Source organism: Episyrphus balteatus, chromosome 2, assembly GCF_945859705.1.
Source record: "Episyrphus balteatus chromosome 2, idEpiBalt1.1, whole genome shotgun sequence".
NCBI lineage: Eukaryota > Metazoa > Arthropoda > Insecta > Diptera > Syrphidae > Episyrphus > Episyrphus balteatus.
This window is the reverse complement of record NC_079135.1, coordinates 7926401-7946171: the sequence shown is the minus strand read 5'-3', so window position 1 is coordinate 7946171 and position 19771 is coordinate 7926401. Positions and strand designations below refer to the sequence as shown.

Below are 19771 nucleotides of genomic sequence, written 5' to 3'. Positions count from 1 at the left end.
GGAAATTTGTTTTTGTTTTAATTTATAAAATGTCATTTAAAAATATTATAAATTGAAAAATAACAAATTTTCTTCGTGTTTCATCGCGGAAAATGGCAAATAATTGTTTAAAAATTAGTGGTGTGCGTGGTTTATCGGTTTTTGTGCGTTTTTCGTCGGTATTTTAAACAATTAAGAATTCGGTAGCTGACATTGGTCGCCAAAGTGTCATGTTTTGACAATCTGGCGACCAATGTCAGTTCGGAATATATTACCTTTTTATGTGTACTGTGGTACCAAGAAGCCCTTAGAGCTAAATTTGACTTAAGCTAAAAATTCATGATACGAAAGGTCAACGTAAAATTATGAAATAGATAAGAATTAAAAATTTTTAACTTACACTGTTTAGCACAAAATACACCGATTACGAAATTGTATGTACAAATTTCACTATACATCCCCAAAATTTGGATATAAAGGCACAAATCCTTTTTTTATGCCACCTTCAGTCGTATGAAATCAATTTTCAACCGATTTTTTTCTTCTCAGTCGATTTTCAACCAATTTCAATAAAAATACACGGGAAAATAAGACATGATGAAAACAAATAGAATCTGTATTAAATTAAGCGAATTTTGGGTAGGACTTTCTTCTTAAAATAAGCGTAAAAAGATTCTTAATTTCTTGCATTTGTCGAAAAAAAAAAACAAAAATAAAAAAAATCACGTATACGCCACAGTGCACGTGGACAACGTGCAAATAATGATAATATTTCAGTTAATAGGTACTGAATGTGAATTGTATAACTTAAAAATTAAAATCTTATACAAAAGAATACATAAATAATAAAACTAATTAAAAATTTATAGTTATGCAGTGCGACGACTTTGTGGTGGCCAATTATAGTCCGGGTGGATTTTCGTTGTCAAAATCTACTGAGTGATCGTGAAATCCTCCTCGAAATTTATTTCATTGAACAAAAATTTTAATAAAATGAAAGCTTTATTTCTCTGGGAATTTTGTACCGATACGAGGGAAATTTTTCGTGATCATTTTCGTTCCCATATTTTAAAGCAGGCAAACATTCCCAAAAAAAAATTTTCATGTGAAAAAATTTTCATCACTTTAAAGACTATTAAGCAATTATAGTTTTCCAAAATTCTTCTGTTTGTGATTTGATATACTGAATTCATGTCATGTAAATTCTGTACAGAGAATTTAATATTTTTGGTATTGAGCACTCCTTGGTGATTTTTTTGTAAACCGTTCTTTAGGCGTCTATGGTACACAGATTATATACCGGCAGATGTTGAATGAAGTCCGCTGCTTCTGGTTAACAAGTATTTTGAATTAACGAAGCATCACAGCTTATGTTTGACGTTTTTCACGTGTAATTCATGTTGATTAGTAGTGAAGACCTTTTGTTACTTACAGGTTCATGGTAAGAGTAACTGTATTCGGTTCGAGCAGATTCGTCTGCTGTTCGTAGTTTTAGTGGGTTACAAACATGGTTTTGGGGTTTCTGCAATGGAAGCCAGTACTGACAGGGTTGGTTGTCTGCTTCAACCCAGACCGTTTTTAATTTTTTTTCGTTTATTAATAATATAACAAATTTGTTGAACAACTAATTTTGATAGCAATTTTTATTTTCCTAAAAAAAAAGTTTTTTAAACCATTTTAAAGTTAGTCCTGAATTTCGACCATATTCAGCAAAAATGTCACTATATGGAATTTAAACTCTTCAAGACTTTTAAGGCTTTTGGAGTAAGATCTAAATTAAAATAAAAAACAAGACATTAAATCACTTCTGACAAGAGGTCAATATTCTGATTTATCTAAAATCATATTTAATTTTAACCAGAAAAAAAAAAACATTTTCCAATCCAAAAGTTACTTTTGACTTTCACGTGACTTTGTCAATATCAAAAATTCCATCACAATATCCCTTCAACCAAAGAAGAATGCATTTTCTCTTCAATTACACTTCAATTTCACACAAAGAACAAAAACCGAAAAAAAGCACATTCGCCAAAAATTACAATACAAATCGTTTTATCAGTCACAGACTATATTCACAAAACCAAATTGGATTTCTTCATCGTACGAAATACACACATATCTAAACTTCGCGCGCATTTATCTGCAACACAAAAAATTTGCATAAAATGGCACCACTCCAAAATACCAAATCAACCCCCACCAACACAATCTATATACGACAATGCAATCTTTCAAAAAAAAAAACTCAATTTAGTAATTTATGCCCACTTTACTATACTAACTTGCTAGCCATCTTCAAATTGAATTGTCCCGAATCTCTCCAGTCAAACTCAAATTGTACACATCAAACAAAAACCTCATCAATTTCAAAGATATATCAGAGAGCCATTGCATCCATCAGCTTCATCTCTTCATAAGGCATACTAATTTTAAACCAAAATCTACAGACACTTGTAAGCGCCATTCCATGCCGTTGCTTCATCCACAAAATCAACCACACCGTGCCAATTATTACGTTCCATTATATTATACTAGCTAGCTAGTAGTTTAGTCAAAAGTAACTAAGTATCTATACAAAAATTGCATCTTCCCGTCGCGACAACAGACTTTTGGCGGATATGAATGAATATTAAAAGAATTCAACCGCATCGTATCTTTCCTTTCATCTTCTTTGTGTGATGGTTAAGCAGAGTCAAGCCACTGCCAATTACACTTTTGCAGGTTTACTGACCGCATCTTACTTCTTATAGTCATTCAAAAAGATTCACATATAAAAAAATCTTGTCTTTGTGTCTTTTCTTCTTCAATGGTCAAAAAATTCTCTCACTTTTTTGTACTAAAAATTTTATATCGTAAAATAACTTCCCCAATTGAACACTGGCCATGCGCCAAAAAAAATCATCCCTTCTTTTGAAAAACTGTTATAAACCAAAACAACCATAAAATTTATGAATGAAGCTCCTTCCGCATCTTATTCATTTGGGACATTTTGGCGCCAAACCAAATTTTGTTCAAAAAAAACTGTTCTATCATGAAAATAGGTATCATGCTAGAAAACCACCCTCCGCCCGATTCGACTTTTCCCGCGCTAAACATCAGCTAAGCACGTGTGCTAAAACATACAAATACCAACCCTTAAAAAAAAGTTCCCTCTGTCATTTTGCGTGGGATCTCCCTTTCGGTTGTTGTATGGAGCTCCATGACCGGATTTTCTATCTTTTCTCGGGGTTCTCGGTTCTGCTGGCACTGTCAACAAACTTTCGCTTGAGATACATTTTCAAATTGGCCACAACAGTCTCTTTCAATTTCAATCTTCAGTTGGCATCCAACGTGCTGCTGGTTCACACATTGCCTCTATCCTCCGAGACTATACGACTACGACACGGACAACGACTATATACCGATACCAAGACGCGCAAGGCGTTGACGGGTTCCTCTATTCTTGTCGCTGGGTATAATTTCTATCGCATTTTTTTCAAAATCGTGTGCCACGTTTTCGACCTTCAAAAAAAATTTCGAAAAATTTACAACAAAAAAAAGGAAATTTATGAAAAAATTTATCCCGTGAAAAGGAATACGAAAATTAAATTTTCCAAAAAGTTGAAAAATTTAAATTAAGTTAAAAAATTATTTTTAATTTTAAAAAAATCTATAAAAAAAATTAATAGATTTTGAAAATTGAAGGTGAAATTCCCAAGTGTTAATTTGAAAATGAATAAATTGTAAATTTTTGAAAAATAAAAATAAAAAAAAAAATTAATTGTGATACATAAAAAAAAGTCATTAAGTTTATTTATAAATTTAAAAAAAATATTATAAGAAAAAAAATGAATAAAAAAAATCTTTCAGTGATAATATATCTTATCGTGAGAGGTATTTTGTGAATTTAGAAGAAAAAATAGAAAAAATAAAGAATTAAAATAGAAAAGCTAATCACTTTGTGTTCGAAAGCAGAAAAAGAAAAATACAAAAAAAAAAAGAAATAGAAAAACACGCACATTGGATAACACAATTCTGAAAAACATCAACTGAAAGTAGCAGACTTAGCAGACTCATACAAAAATATTTCAAGAGCTCTCTTGGTGGTCTCTTTGATAATTGAAAACATAACCAATTAATTAGGATTTTCAAGGTAAATTTATTTGCAATCAAAATAAACAAAAAAAATACAAAATTTAAAACAGGAACAGTTTTTTTTAAGAGAAAAACACTCCAGCATTTTATTATTATTTTTTTGTTAAAAAAATTTAAATTAACATTAAATCAAAATAAAAACAAAATAAACAAATTAAAAAAAATTTAATTTTTTTCACACTCTGTTAAAAATATCTACTTTTTGTGTGTTTTCAAGAGACTTTTTTTTGAGTATTTTAGAGAAGAGTATGAGGAAAAAAAAATGTTTTGTTGTGTTTTTGAAACGGGGTGACAGTTTTTGTATAGAATTTTATTTTTAGCTGACATCGAACGGATAACCCGATTTTTGTTTTTTTTTTTTCAGAATATCAATTTTTTTTTCTTCAGCGCTTTTGGTTCTCTATATAGAAAATGTTGTTGACTTATTATATTTGTTGTGCAATTTGTTTAATTTTTATATATTTATAATATTTTTTTAAAAATATTTTTTCTTGAATGTTTGTGTGTGGTTTTGTTAGAGAGAGGTAATTAAATTTGAAATATCTTTTGATGAAGAAGAAGATGAAGACAATTTTTGCACAATAATTTTTTTTTTGTTTTTGTTTCGATGAAGAAGAAAGGAAGGTCTATGGCAGGTGATTTTTATAAAAGAAAGTGGGTTAGGGTGAAAAAGGGGGGGGGGGGGGTATAAAATATAATGCTGACTCGGTTGTAATGGTAATGGAACTTAAAAGAAGAAAAAAAAGCCTTTATTTTGCCTTTATTGACGTTGTTGAGGGATTATGGTTTTTGTCATCTGCCTTTACTTGTGCCTGCCGGTTGTATGTTTTATATTCTTTTTCTTTCTTGTGTTTATATTTGTAGCTGATGATTAATAAAATGGATGAGGTAGGCAGACTTTTAATGATTGAACAGAGTTTTTTTTATATCTGGTTGAATTTATTTTTTTTTTTATTTATAAATTAGGTAAAGTTTTGAGGAGGAAGTTTTTTCTAAAGTTAAGAATTTTTTAACAAGAAATTTTAATCAAAATATTTTAGACGTTTTACTGAGAAAAAAATATTTAGAAACATTTTTAGAGGAATGTTTTTCAAAGTAGGTATCAATCAGCGTTGCCAAGTTGTGGTTTTGGGATTTTCAGAATTTTTTTCGAACAAAAGCCTCCAACAAATAAATATTTTATTTACAAAATAGACAAAAATCTTTTCACATTTTGTTTATATCGAGTTTTTGTCAAATCTGAATCTCAAAGGAGCATCTAAGAAGCAGAATTGTTAGTTGAGTACGACTTTTTGTTTTTTATTATTTACAAATATCGTAAATTTGGATTTGACATATTGAGCGAAAAGTTCAATAAACTCTAAATACAAAAATGTTTGTGTTGTTCTATTTTCTTAAAGCTGGGAAAAATTTAGAAAGAAATAAGTGAGGTTAATAAAACATGCTGTTTTAAGCTTTGACGGTATTATTTTTACCGCAAGAAAAAATTTTAAACGGCTATTTTTATTTTGATAGAAATTAGAAAAATTTTAACAATTTTAATTCGGTATATGTAACGAATAATATCAACTACTTCAGTGACCTCAAAAATCAATAGTAGAGCCCGATTGCACATCGGGAAATACTTTTCATGGTCTAAACTAAAACATGCACATGTTAAAAAATGGGCTTCGATAAGTCCAATAGGTTGCACTTTATTAATACTTTTTTTTCCAATTTAAAATCGATTTTGAACTAAATTAGCGAGTGAATTATTAAAGAAAAAAGTTACTAATTTTTTAATTTTTTTTATAAAGTTTTTTTCATTGATTTGAGGTAACAATTTTAGTAATGTTTTTTAATAATTTCACAATAAGTTGGTAATTTAATTTTCTATGAATAATTTCTTTGAACCATTTCATTTTTCCTTTATGTTTATAAATCGATATAAGTCTTTTTCACTATTGACTTTTTAGAAATCCAACTGCCGAGAGCTTTACCAAAAAAGAAGCGAATAAACATAAACAATTAAATTATCAACAAATTTAAATAATATATCATTCTCTAAACATTTACATATGTATGGTTTTTGAACTTTTGTTCTCTTTTTTCACTAAATGTTTGCTTACATGTCAAATCAAAAAAAAAAAAGAAATTATAATTCCAATAAAAGAAGAATTCTTAAGAACATTTTCATGCAAAATTGTAGTGGGACGCATCTGTCTAAAATTCGAATATCAATCAATCATAATTTTATTAGTGAGTGACATTTATACTTGTGACTATTAGCTACACACAACCCAACTCAAAATATTCTTGTTCAGAGATTTTTGTTTGTTTTAATATTCTAAAAATAAAAAAGGAGCTCTTTTGGCTTGACAAAAAAAAAGAAAAAGCCTTTGTTTTCCTGTTGTTTCTTATTCATAATAAATATAAGTACATGAGTTGCCTTTTTTCCATTATCTTAATAAGCATATCTCTTTTCAACAGAAATAAATACAAAAACAAACATTTCTACAAAAAGCTATTTTTAGGCCGAATTTATGAAAATCAAGAAAATTAATTAGCGGATTGAAATGACAAACAAAATATGGGTATTTTAGGATTTTTAGGGAAATCACTAAATAACGATTCGATTTCTGGTAATCAGTAATTTGCGTAGGTTATGTCAAAAATAATAATCCCAAAATATATTTTTTTTAGATAATTTGTATCTTATGCTCAAGATGAAATTTTTAGAATCTACCAACTTCAATCGAATCAGTTAGTGAAATGGTTATATTTCTGGAAAAATTAGTTTACATGTTTATAACAATTTTTATAATTCTTAGTCTTCAAGTGATTCTTAGAAAATGTGCTTTATATTTTTTTTTTTTTTTTGTGATATTTCGATTGTGCTTACACTTGTCTTCAAGAATCTAATAATTAGAAATCAAATAAATTAGAGTTTACTCCTAATTAACTGATGATAATACACTACACTTTTGAGAATGTGTTTGTCTAATTTGAAAATAAATTCATTTCCTCTTTATTCCATCTAATTTACTTTAAAAAAAAGCGTTCCTGATATACTTCCATAACTCTTAAATTGGAAATCACTTAGCAAGTAATTATTAAATATTAACAACATTTAACCACAATAAAATAAAAGAACTATTCCTTTTCTATTAAAACTATCCAAAAAACAAAAAATTTTGGGAATTTTGTTTGAAAATTGTTGAAGCAGCCGTTTAGAAAAAAAACTAATTTGTTTTTACAAAAAATTTATAAAAGACAAACTGTTTAGTGACAGGAACCGTTCAAAAACTATTATTTTTATTTTAAAAGTAGAATCTTTTGAGAAAAACAACTTTTTCCAATTAAGTCACATGGCAAGTATACCGTTAGTTTTGATCCTTAAAAAATATCGATTTCCCTTCTAAGAGAATCTCCCAAACATTTTTAAATCATATTTTCTTTCTGTTTCAATATTAAATAAATTGGATACCCTTTCTTGTACTTTTTTGGGAAACAACATGTCTTCTTTAAATAAAAACTAAACCTATTTAAGTACCTACTTAAATCTATTTTTAAAAATGTTTTCCTTTTTGGGGAACAAGATTTTTTTTTGAGAGTACCTAATATATATTAAGGGATTGTCGAAAAATGATGTATTGTGGGTGGTGTTACATATATGAAAAATAATAATAATAAAATAATACTTTGAAAAACTTTGTTTTTTGTTTTTGGTTTTTTTGCATTTATTTTACGAAAAGAAATAAGAAAATTTTCCTAGAGAGAAAAAAAATGGCGAAATTCAAATTTATGAAATCTTGTTTTCAAACAGTAATCGGCAATATTCGTTCGTAAAGTAAAAGTCTATTCATAAATTAATAGGCTAATGACATTTTCTGAAATTTCGGAGGGAATATAAAGTGGCCCAATATCTCAAAATGACATGTGGTGTTTGTATAATGTGATTTCCTCGCTTTCTCTTGGGAATAAAATTCTCTACCATCTAAATTAAAGCTCAATTCTAAGAAAACCCAAACTTTTCTAAAAAGCCCTCTCAAACTTATTTTCGGTCTTTGTAATTTATTCTTTCGCATTGTTTCAAATTCAAGATGAAAGAGGTCAGTAAAGTTCTTACTAATCAATTTCTTTTTGTCTTTCGACTTTTCTACGAAACTAACGAATTTTTGAAATATTCAATAAAATTTCAATTTGGTGGGAAAAAAAAAACTGCATAACCACCATGCATTCTTGCATTGAAATTGAAAAAATTCTCATCCCCCACAAACAAATTGATTTCCAAGTCAGTTTCTCCGAGAAAGGGTTTTAGCAAACAGTTTACATTCTATTTCTGTATATTCTTATGTATGTGTTGTTCTCGTAGAAGAAAAAATCCAATCATTGTTGGTTTTTACTTGGAATAGTCTTGGCCTTGCTATTATTTCGATGAAAAATGAACATTTCTGCAGAAACTAATTTAAAATTCTTCTCTTGTTTTTAGTTTTTTTTTTTTTTTTTACTTCTTATTGTTTTCTATTTATTTTCCTTATTTTTTTCTGTAACACTTATTTGAACTGGTGAACTTTCAATTTTGTGTTTGATTTTACTTTCTTGTTATCCCCCACCTATAACAGATCCAGAGTATAAATTTCTAAAAATACTCACTAGAGTAGGAAAAGATTTATATGTTTTCTATTTTATCCCTCTTTTTCATCAAAGTGATAGCCTTTAAGTTATTTCGTATTTCGATCAATTTTATTATTATCTACCTTTTTACGAAATGAATTTGCACCCTCTCTTAAAGTGTATATAGCTTGTAACTCTTGTTGAAGTGATATTTATTACCTCTGATAACAACGAGAACCTTGAAACTCAATTTACTACTGGGTGAAGGCGGCCATCGGCGTTGGTAACAGGCATATTGTTTCGACCGCGCGACCGAGAGTATTTTATAAAGCAGGAAATATTGCGCTTCATTATGCAATTTTACTGGAACACCATGCATAATTGGATTTAAACAAATATCCTTGCCACAACAATGTGTTGGTTATTATCTCCTCTTTTCTGGCCACCCACTACGAAACGATACGATACGAATGCGTATCGTCATTGTCCCGATTGTAATGTTGTTTATACCCTCGAGGGTCTATGAAGAAGCTATTTATAGCTTCAACCTGCATGCAATGGAGGGTAATCTGAAGCTTGATTTTAATCTGGATATATTCACACGGTAGAACCAGAAGCCTATACCTTTTCTCCTGATGTGAATCTTAATAAATAAAAAAGTAAAAGAAAAAAAAAAATCATGACTAAAAGGGTGTTGTTTTATTATTTCAACACCACCTTGTTTTTGTTGTGAAATTAAAGGACAAACAAATAAAATACACTTTATGACGGTGGTCTATCTTTAAACATGCAACTGCTATAATTTTAAATCCCTTTACTCAGAACTTAATGAGATTACACTGTTATTGCTATTGGGGGTATAATTATTATGAAGCTTTTGTTGGCAAGGGTATACACTTTGCATGTTTGTGTTGTTTTTTTTTTTAAATAGAACAAAAAGTATTTTTCAATATACAGGATTACAGGGTGTCCCAGAATGAGATAAGAAGATTTTAAGGGATGATTCTTGGATATATTCTAAGAAAAAAATTGTTCTACAGCAACTCTCTATTTGTAAAGTTGATATCCTTTAGCGATGATTTAAGAAAACGCTTACTTTGGTTTGCCTTTACTCATGTTTATTTTAATAACTTTGTTAATACTTATGATAAAAACTTTATTAATGTGTTGATTTTTAGAAGAAATCCTATTCTTTGCACTTGCATTTAAAAAATGTTTTTATCTTTTTTCATTGCTCAGATATTAATATTTAAATGGAATAAATTTTTTTAAACCCATGATAATTTTTGACTTTGGGGTCGATTTTCTTCGATAAATGTGTTATAAACATAGTGTTTTATAAATTTATTCTCATGAAGAAAACAATAATGAACAAAAATGTTGTTCACAAGTTTTCCAGAAAACTTATAGATTTTATGATATTTAGGAAAACCTGCACTAGGTAAAATCTCTAAAAAAATGTGTTTTTTTGTTTGCTTTAGTTAAAAATGGGTTCATTTCTATTTAAGACCTAGTAACAACAATTATATAAAAGAATAGGATTTCTTCTAAAAATCAAGACATTGATGAAGTTTTTATCATAAGTATTAACGAAGTTATTAACATTAACATGAGTAAAGGCATACCAAAGTAAGCGTTTTCTTAAATCATCGCTAAAGGGTATCAACTTTGCAAATAGAGAGTTGCTGTAGAAAATTTTTTTTCTTAAAATATATCTAAAAATCATCCCTCAAAATCGTCTTATCTCATCCCGGGACACCCTGTATATGTAAATATGTCTACCTGTTTGATAAAAAGGATTAAAAAAAAGATAGCTATCGATAAAAAAATTTAATTAAAAGTGAAATCTTAATAATCCCAGTGTGTGATTATCATAGCAACAATTATAACTCGGAACAAAAAAACATAATGCATTCGATTGAAAATAATAAAAGGTTGTCTATATGCCTGTTATCTGGATTCAAATAAACTCAGAAACTCACATGTCATTAATTAATTTACTCATTTATTTATTTGTTTTTCAGATAAAATGGAATTATAGGGAAATATATCGGAAAATAGTGATTAATCGGATATGACAGTTGGACATTTCATAAGTCCTGTCAATTATGTGTTGAAGTACGTGTTTTGTTTTTGATATTTGGGCTTTTATTGTCGTCTTTTAGATTTTTACTCGTAATTTTAATTATTTAATTTTTACACCCATAAATGCAATTTTAAGTAGGGTATCAAAAATGAATCAACTCATAGAATTAACAAAAATGTAAAATCAAGTTGCGTTCCCAGAAAGACTATTTACATTTAAATTATTGTAGAGAATAGGTAAAATAGCCATTAAAAAATGTTTTACTCCCAAGAAACTTGGCAAGAAGTTTTTTTTTGCAATAAGGATAAAAGATAAAAAGTTGATAAAATAAGAAAATAAATAACTCAGAAAAAAAAATTATTTTTGAAGTCTGTACTAAATGTACTAAATGTTTGTTAACAAAAACACTCTTTCATTCAAAATAATTGTACAGCCTCCATAGAAACATGACTTATATCCTTTAATGTAACATATTATTACTGGATTTCAATCGATTCAATCACTTTTAAAAATGATTTTTGATACCCAAGTTCCCTTTACAAAAAAAAAACACCCTTTCACTCAAAAATTAATTTTACTTTTGGTCTCGATGACAAATTCAACGTTAATACTAAAGTTCTTAGACACGAATCATTGCGTTTTTTCGGACTTATTACAGAATTTACTCCCTCCTCCAAAAAAAAAAAAAACACTTTCACCCAAAATAATTTTGTGAAGTTTCTATATTTCTTGCTTTTTATTTCAAATACAACTATCTTGCCAAATTTGATTACGGTTGCCCATCAATTTTTTTCAACACCCTTTTAACCATGATATTTACTTGCGATTCTTGCTGGATTTTCCTTATTTTCCAAAAAAAAAAACACCCTGTCACCTAAAATATGTTTATAAACTGAGTATATACTTGAGGCCTCTGTTAAATGAAATGTTTTTTACAATTTTCATTGATATACCATTTTTGTCATAGTTATTTTGGTTCTAGTTCTGAATTTCATCTGTTCTTAAAAAAAAAAACACCCTTTCAATCTAGATAATTTTGCATTTTCTTTAAATACATACTTGGTTAATAAAAACAAACGAGTTTAAAAAATTTACAAAATGTTTTTCGGCTGTAATCATATCTTTCTCATATAATATAACTCAACCCCTAAAAAAGACACCTTTTCACCGAAAATAATATTTTAAATGACTTATCAAGTATTTATCCATTTATCATGTTTTTATTTATAATTTTCCTGTATTAATGAAAAGGCACTCTTGCGTAAAATTTGTAATAACATTTCTTAGAAATATTCAAAGACTATTTACACGTGTAAATATAAATAGGCACACGTGTAGGTACTATAATTATAGCAACTTGAAATTCGGTACAAATAATTAAAATACAAGTGTAATACGTGTACACGTGGAATAGGCGACTCAAGCACACTCGAAAAATATCGACAAAAAAAAAAAAACCAAACACTAACATTCTAAGAATGACCTGAAGCTTGGAAAAAAACATGGATATTATACATACATATGTAAATAATAATTTTTTCTAAGAAGGTGTTCTCAAACTCACTATAGTTCCATTAAAATTGGTAGATTCTAAACATTCCATCTTAAGGATAACATACAAATTATTTAAAAAGATATTTTGGGATCATTATATTTGACATGTGCCATCTCAAATTACTAGAAATCGAATCGTTATTTAGTGATTTCCCTCAAAATCCTAAAATACCCATATTTTTTTTTTTCATTTCAATCAGCTTATTAATTTTCATAAAAATTGTCTAAAAATAGCTTTTTATGGAAAGGCTTATTTTTTTGTATTTATTTCTGTCGAAAAAGATATGTTGTATGCTGCCTTAGATAAAGCAAAAAAAGATAACCTTTTATATTACAAAGAAACAAAAGTAAAAACAAAGGTTTATTAAAAAAAATATATATTTCCATCTTTAAGTATTTTTTTTTTTTTTTTTGTTTGTGAAGCCGGAAGAGCTTTCTTTTTTATTTTTATCACATTGAAGAAAAAAGTTGATAATTAAGAATATTTTGAGTTGGGTTGTGTAGCTAATAGTCAAAAGTATAAATGTCACTCACTAATACAATTATGAATATGATTGATTGATATTCAGATTTCAGACAGATTCGTCTCATAATAATCTTGCTGAGAATTTTATTTAGATAAACGGAAAAAGTTTGGAATTTGTTTAAACAATTTCGAAAATTTCATAATTCCCTAAAAATCAAATTTGAAGAAAATTTCTGAGTTTATTCAAATTTGTCGGAGTATTTCAATGTAATTGCTGAATCCAATTTAAATGAAGCTAATTGCAGTACCAAGCTCTTTTATGATGAGAAAACAAACCACTTCGTCAATGAGCCGCCGCGCCATCATAATTTCGCTGCAGGAAATATTGCTAGGAAAAAAAATTTATCCTTTTAAAGCGTTCAAGAGTAATTTATTCATGAAAATAAATGTGCAAATGATTATGAAAGTGGACTAAGTCACTTTTTGCATTGAAATCACTGAAGGAGCAATAAAGTAGTTTTTATTGCAATTTCGCTTTCGAATAAACCTTTCCCTTTTAAATAATAATGATTTGAAGCGTATACTTATTTCAAACAATCATAATTTGCAAGAAAAAGCTAAAAAAAATATGTATCGATCAGGTCTATGAGACATCTACAAAAAGAGCTAGAATTTTTTGAACTCGATCAAATTTCATTAAAAAAAGCAAAAAAAAACATTTATTTTTATGTTCTCAGGCTATGGAATCAATTTTTTTGTTTGACAATCTATAAACAAATTTACCATGTGAAAGCTTATTATTTCACCTTTCAAACGACGTATAAATCTCATTTCAAAGATGCCTACAAGAAAAGTTAGAATTTTTTAAAGTCAACCATGTCGAATTTCCAGACTGAGATTACGGTACTTCCCACCTGGTGGCTGTTCATGATCAACAGATCTCCACTGGTGTTTTGAGGTTTTTAGCAAGTTTCTTGATTTAACATTGTGTAGCTTGTAGTTAGTCTAGCGTTATGTGTGATATACCAAATGAAAGGTAATTGTATCAGGATGCTCATAAAAGTTTAATAAAATTTTTATCTACTCTTGGTGAAAAGTTATAACCAGTTGAATTCTAAAATTTTATTTTACCGATATCTCAAAATTGTGTTTACAAAAATGAATGAAACTTCGCGCACATATGGTCGTATTCATAGTCTATCATTACTCCATACTTTATTCCTGTATCTATTGAAGAAAAAAAGATAAAAAAACGTGTTTTTTAAAAACTTGTTCCTTCCGTTTTTAAGGTCAAAACTTACTAAACGTTTCCACGTTTATGCACATGAATGCAAAAGGCCTATATGTCCTATGAGTTTGAGATTTTTTGGACGCTCCAAAAAAAAAGCTAAAAATCAAAAATTACCCAAAAATAACCCTAAAAAAAAGTTGTTTTTCAAAAATTCATATTTCGAAACGCAGAGTGTTGGAAAAAAATCCGTATTAGACGCCTAATTTTATTTTCCCTCATCTTTCACCTGGCATCTTTAGAATTGCCAAAAAAAATGTCCTTTACCCAAAATCATCATTTTGTCATAGCCCCAATACGTGTACAACATTCAAACAAAACGTTATAGCTTGGTTTAAATATTTTTTGGAATTTTTTTTTTAAATGCAGTTATTCTTAAATTAGTCTCATCTATTAATAGCAAAAAAATCAATTCTCTACGACTTTGCGCTTAGATTTTAGCCCAAATTTCATCTTTCCGTTTTACCCCTGTTTAACCTATTAAATGACGGAATTTTTAAAAATCCTTCATTTGGATTAAGCTTTAAGTTATTATCTTTCAAATAAGCTATAGAAGATTTTTGTATCTCTAATAGTTTATTTTTAATTTTGAATTGATATTTTTTGCCGCACTGCGAAAGTGCGAGAGTGTAACGTTAGAAAATTATGTCACTTTTTTGTGGTGGCTGCCATGGTTCATCGATTTATAAGACGTTATCACGTCAAAAAAAAAAAATCATTGTTCGAATTTCAAAACAACTTGATTTTATTTGTACCTACATAAAAATATTTTTTTTTAATTTTTCTAAAAATTTTATATTAAGAATATGTTTTTCTTAGAATATTTTTTGTTGAAATCGTTTACGTTGTTAACGAGAAAGTTATATAGGCACAAAAAAAAACATTTCTACAAGGTACCGTTATTAAAAAAAAGATTAATTAAATATTCAGAAAATTTTGAACTTATTCTTCCGTATAAAATATAATTTTACCATTGAACCACTTAAAATTTCTTCAAAATCTGAATTATAATTTAAATATTTATAAAGCAAAATAAATGTTCTCCAAATGACTACTTATAAAGAACAATACCACAAAAACTGCCTTAACCACAAAATGATTGATGACAATAACACATAATTTTAACAAGACTAAAATTGGTAACAGATGTATTGACAAAGAAATATTATATTTCCTTCCATAACCAAAACCATACATACTTCACCACCCATTCCATACCACCCTCTAACTTAATTGTTTTTCGTTTATTTTCACTTAATTTTGTAAATAATTGTCTTTGACAAGCTGTGTCTATTCTCAAAATGATATTTTTCCATAAGACAGACATAAATCATTCTATAGGAAATCGATTGAATTTATTATTATTTCTGGAAATATTTCCCAGAATCATTTAAAATGGTTAAGACAGGCTTTAATAAGGCTACATGAATTATGGCTTCCTTCTCTATTTAATTTGATAGAGAAAATTAATAAATCAAAAATAAAATCACGCTATAGCTATTCTATTATGCTTTAAATAATTTTAACCCTCAATTTTGATGTCAAAGAATAGCAATTTGATAGTTAAACCTGTAATTTGACCAAAAAATCAATAATGGCAAAATGGCTATATTATTTTTAGAGAGCTCAATTTCCTAGTGCCTAGTTTTTGGTTGAGGAACCCATATTTATTTTCTCATTTTCATGACTTTTCAACAAATATTTCAACACGCAATAAATGTTTATAGCTTCTTGAAGTTCCAAACCATCAATTTGCTTAAAATAAATAAAACCACCATACCTTTTTGAAAATTGTATAAAAATAAGGAAACTTTCATCAAATTTAAGGAAAGAACAAAATAAAGTGAACATCTATACAGGATGGACTCTAATCCCATTGGAAAGGTGATATGTCCCTGATATCGGTAATACTTCTCCCATGGCTCATCTATTTTGTTGACTTGTAAAACTTCTAAAAGGATAGTTTCTATCACCACTCTCAGTCAGCAGTATAAATAAATCGATTCCTCATCTTTTACTCGAATCCCTTCACAAATCATTCGAATTGATGACATTCTCATCGATATGGTCTTCTCTCTGGAAAGTTCCCTCTCAATATCCTTGTAAAACTTTAATGTTGTGAAAAAAAATCCTTCAACACAATAACAGAATCAGAGAAAAAACAAAAACAAAAACCCCTAGAAACAAATCAACGTGGCATAAAATGGTTGAGTGTGTCGTTAACCCTTTTTTTTGTTGTTATTGTTTTTGTTGTTGGTTGGTGATGGCAAGGAAACGTGGAAGGAAATTATTACCATTTTCATGACCTTGGTTAAGAGTTAAGACTGTATTCCTTTTTTTTTTATCCCCAAGGTAGTAACACAAAAAAAAAAGATAGAAAACATGATGATGAAAATGAACTCAAGAGAAAAATGTCACAAAACTAAAGTGTTAAATGGCAAAGGTTGTAAACATTGAGTTTTGCCTGTCTTCCTTCTGCCAATGTCAGAGAGGCAGCAGAGCCACAAGTTCTGGTTCAGTTATTTTTACAGAAAAAAAAAAACAGAAGAAAGTATAAAATCCCTCTGGGCTGTTGGGGGCGGAAAAGATTGCTTAAAATGAGACTTGTTATATAAAATCTTGTGAATGAGAAATTCCACAAAATTTGGGTTAAGAGAGATTTTAATTAGATTTTTAACATTAAAATATTTGTGTTCTTGGCTTTCTGTGACTGAATAGGGCAAATAAGATAAGTAGGAATTATTAAATTTTTTGGTTTATTTTTGTTATGGTTATGATTATGATTGTCAGTTGCAAAGGTGGTTAACAAAAGCATTTCTTAGAAAAAAGGTCATCAGAATATTGTATCAAAAATTATAATGGTTGTAGAAAACTCTTCTCTTGTATAATTTTGATAACTTCACAGTCTGTCAGTTAAAACGAGAATTTTTAGAATTTTTTGTGTTAAAAATAACTTTACAACGCTTTCAAAAACTCTAATTAAAAAACAAAAAACAAAAGTCTACTAATTTAACTCATTTTGAGGAGAAAATTTTAGCAATTTTCTTGATTTATTAACAAAAACAGAAAAAAAATCCAGGTGAAATATCGAAAAGATCAAATAAAAATGTCTAACTTCAATTAACTCATACGAAATCATATTAATTATAGCAATAAATACATCCTCACTATTCCAAAATAAATAATTAAAAAAAATTGTGTTACTCACAAAATACATTAGTTGTTATTGCCAAAAAGATTAATTTACAAAAACTACAAACTAAAAATCCCATTAACATTTTATTTGTGGGTTTGTTTACACTTCTTAAGTTAAATGAAAAAAAAAGAAAACTTTTAAAAATAATTCTGTCAATGTGCTATTACCTTAAATATTTATATTAACAGAGGTTAAAGAACATATTAAAATTTTCTAGGAAACATCCAAATTTAATAAACATCTCATTTAATATTAATTTCCTTCGAAAAGAGTCCTTCTTCTTTTAACTTAACCTCAATTTTTTTTTTTGTTTCTGCTGGTTTGAATTTTTTATGATCCTTATAAAATTTTAATTTGGACAACAAAAACTCATCATAAGTGCAAATTAATGTAGATATGTACGTTATTGTAAAATAAAAACTGTATTGGCACGCTCTCGCACTCTTTCTCTTTGGTAGGTATAATTACAATTTCAATCTCTCAACGTTCTTAGTCTGTGAATTTTTAATACAGTACAACCTAATTAAGTGAACTACGGAATGGCTCCATATTTCGAGAGAATATAAGTGAAAAGTGCTTTTTTTTTTGAAAATATAAAAGTATAGTTAGAAAGCTCTAATATTTTATTTTTTTAGGTATTTTACCAACAAAAAAATAAAATAAAATAAAAACCGTTATGATGTAGTTGTCAGAAATAGCTCGCAAACAAACATATACAAATACACATGTTTCTTTTGTGTGAACCGACCAGGAACAAGTTTTTGAGTAAAACCGTTTTAAAGACGAAAAAAACTGTTCAATAATTTATACAAATTTCAATTTTATTGATACGAATTTGAACCCAAACTTTAGAACTTGGTACACTTTTACATCTCAGTACTTTTTGTGCCAGCATAATTTCAACATAGGAGAACTTGGCTCTTTTTATAACAGTAATGTCTTGTTGTGATCTCATTCACAGAAATTAACTTTTATAAAAACTTTTTTCTTACTCGTGTGAACCAGCCTTTTAAAATTTAGTAGGTTCACCTCTATTTAATTTACCTGGACTTAATCGATGGGTTAGTTGATATACTTTTAAGGTAAATGACATTTTTACATTTTTGTTAAAAAGTTAATTTATTATTAATTTATTATCGATTATAATTTATTATCGATGGGTTAGTTGATATACTTTTAAGGTAAATGACATTTTTACATTTTTGTCAAAAAGTTAATTTATTGCTGCTCTGATACGTCAAAAAAGAAGTAGGTATAACTTAAAAAAAACTTGTTGCTAGTAAAAAAATACTTGAATAAAAAAAAAATTAATGCTTCTTCTTCTTCTTCTTCCTTTTTCTCGGCGCTGTTATGATCTCGATGTCGAGGGGATCATAACCTTCCCACGTTACTGCTTCACACTAGTGATCCGCCTGTGGGGTTCGCCGGGTTGACCTCAGAAATCGGCGGCAAGCCTCCCGGTTTTGTATTGTTCCGTTTCTGAGGCCAACTGAATGCTGGTGTTTTTGCATTTGCTTGTACCAGGAGTTTTTAGGCCTACCTTTCTTATTATTTCGTGTTGGAACGTTGTATGATATTGCTTTTTTGACGGGGTTCTCAGGATCTCTCCTTTGAACATGGCAATACCAACTGAGTCGGTCGTGTTCAATTTTTTGGGAGATGGTGTTTTTAACATGAAGGCTTCCTCGGATCTTCGTACTTCTAATTCTATCAAGCTTTGTTACTCCTGCTGTCATACGAAGCATCTTCATCTCAGCTGCCGTTAACTTACTCTCATACTTTTTGTACATTGTCCAACATTGTGAACCGTATGTGAGTGCTGGACGCACAACTGCGGTGTAGAGCCTTCCTTTCAGCTTAGGGGGCATTTTTCGATCACAGAAGATAGCAGAATTTTCCCGCCACTTCATCCACCCTACGCTTACGTGATGATTGATATCGTCATCACAAGTACCTTCGTTATTTATCATACACCCCAGATATTTAAACTTTTCACACTTGGGAAGCACTACACCATTCAAATAAATGTCAGGAATAGGCCTGTGTGGATCAGAAAATGGGCAGCATAGGTATTCTGTCTTTTTCGCGCTTATGCGGTACCCACTACCTTCTAGAACATCCACCCATACATCAAGTGCTCGTTGCAGGGATATCGGGTCTTCACTTATGATGGCTCCATCGTCAGCAAAGAATAACTGATGCACTTTTGGGTCCGTCACTTTGCCTTCGAGCAGGTAATCAAGAACGGTAATAAAGAGCAGAGGACTCAAGACGCTTCCCTGGTGTACACCTACTGTGATTTCGAATTCTTCGGTGACTCCAGCTGCACATCTTACTTTAGTAACTGATCCATCATACATGTCCATAATTTTCCGCACATAGGTTTCCGGAACTCCTCGTTGTCTGAGGGCCACCCATATCAGATCTCGTGGTTGTCGATCGAATGCTTTTTCAAAATCAACCAATACCACA

At 29.1% G+C, this 19771-nt stretch overlaps 1 protein-coding gene across 1 annotated transcript in view; it reads left to right on the top strand.

Annotated features, from left to right (window-relative positions):
• The first annotated feature begins 3810 nt into the window (after window positions 1-3810).
• LOC129909253 (FMRFamide receptor) overlaps window positions 3811-19771 on the top strand; it is a 55354-nt gene continuing 39393 nt past the window's right edge. The window contains exon 1 of the mRNA XM_055986310.1: window positions 3811-4111. The gene's annotated coding sequence lies outside the window, so the exon portion shown is untranslated. The remainder of the gene's footprint in view (window positions 4112-19771) is intronic.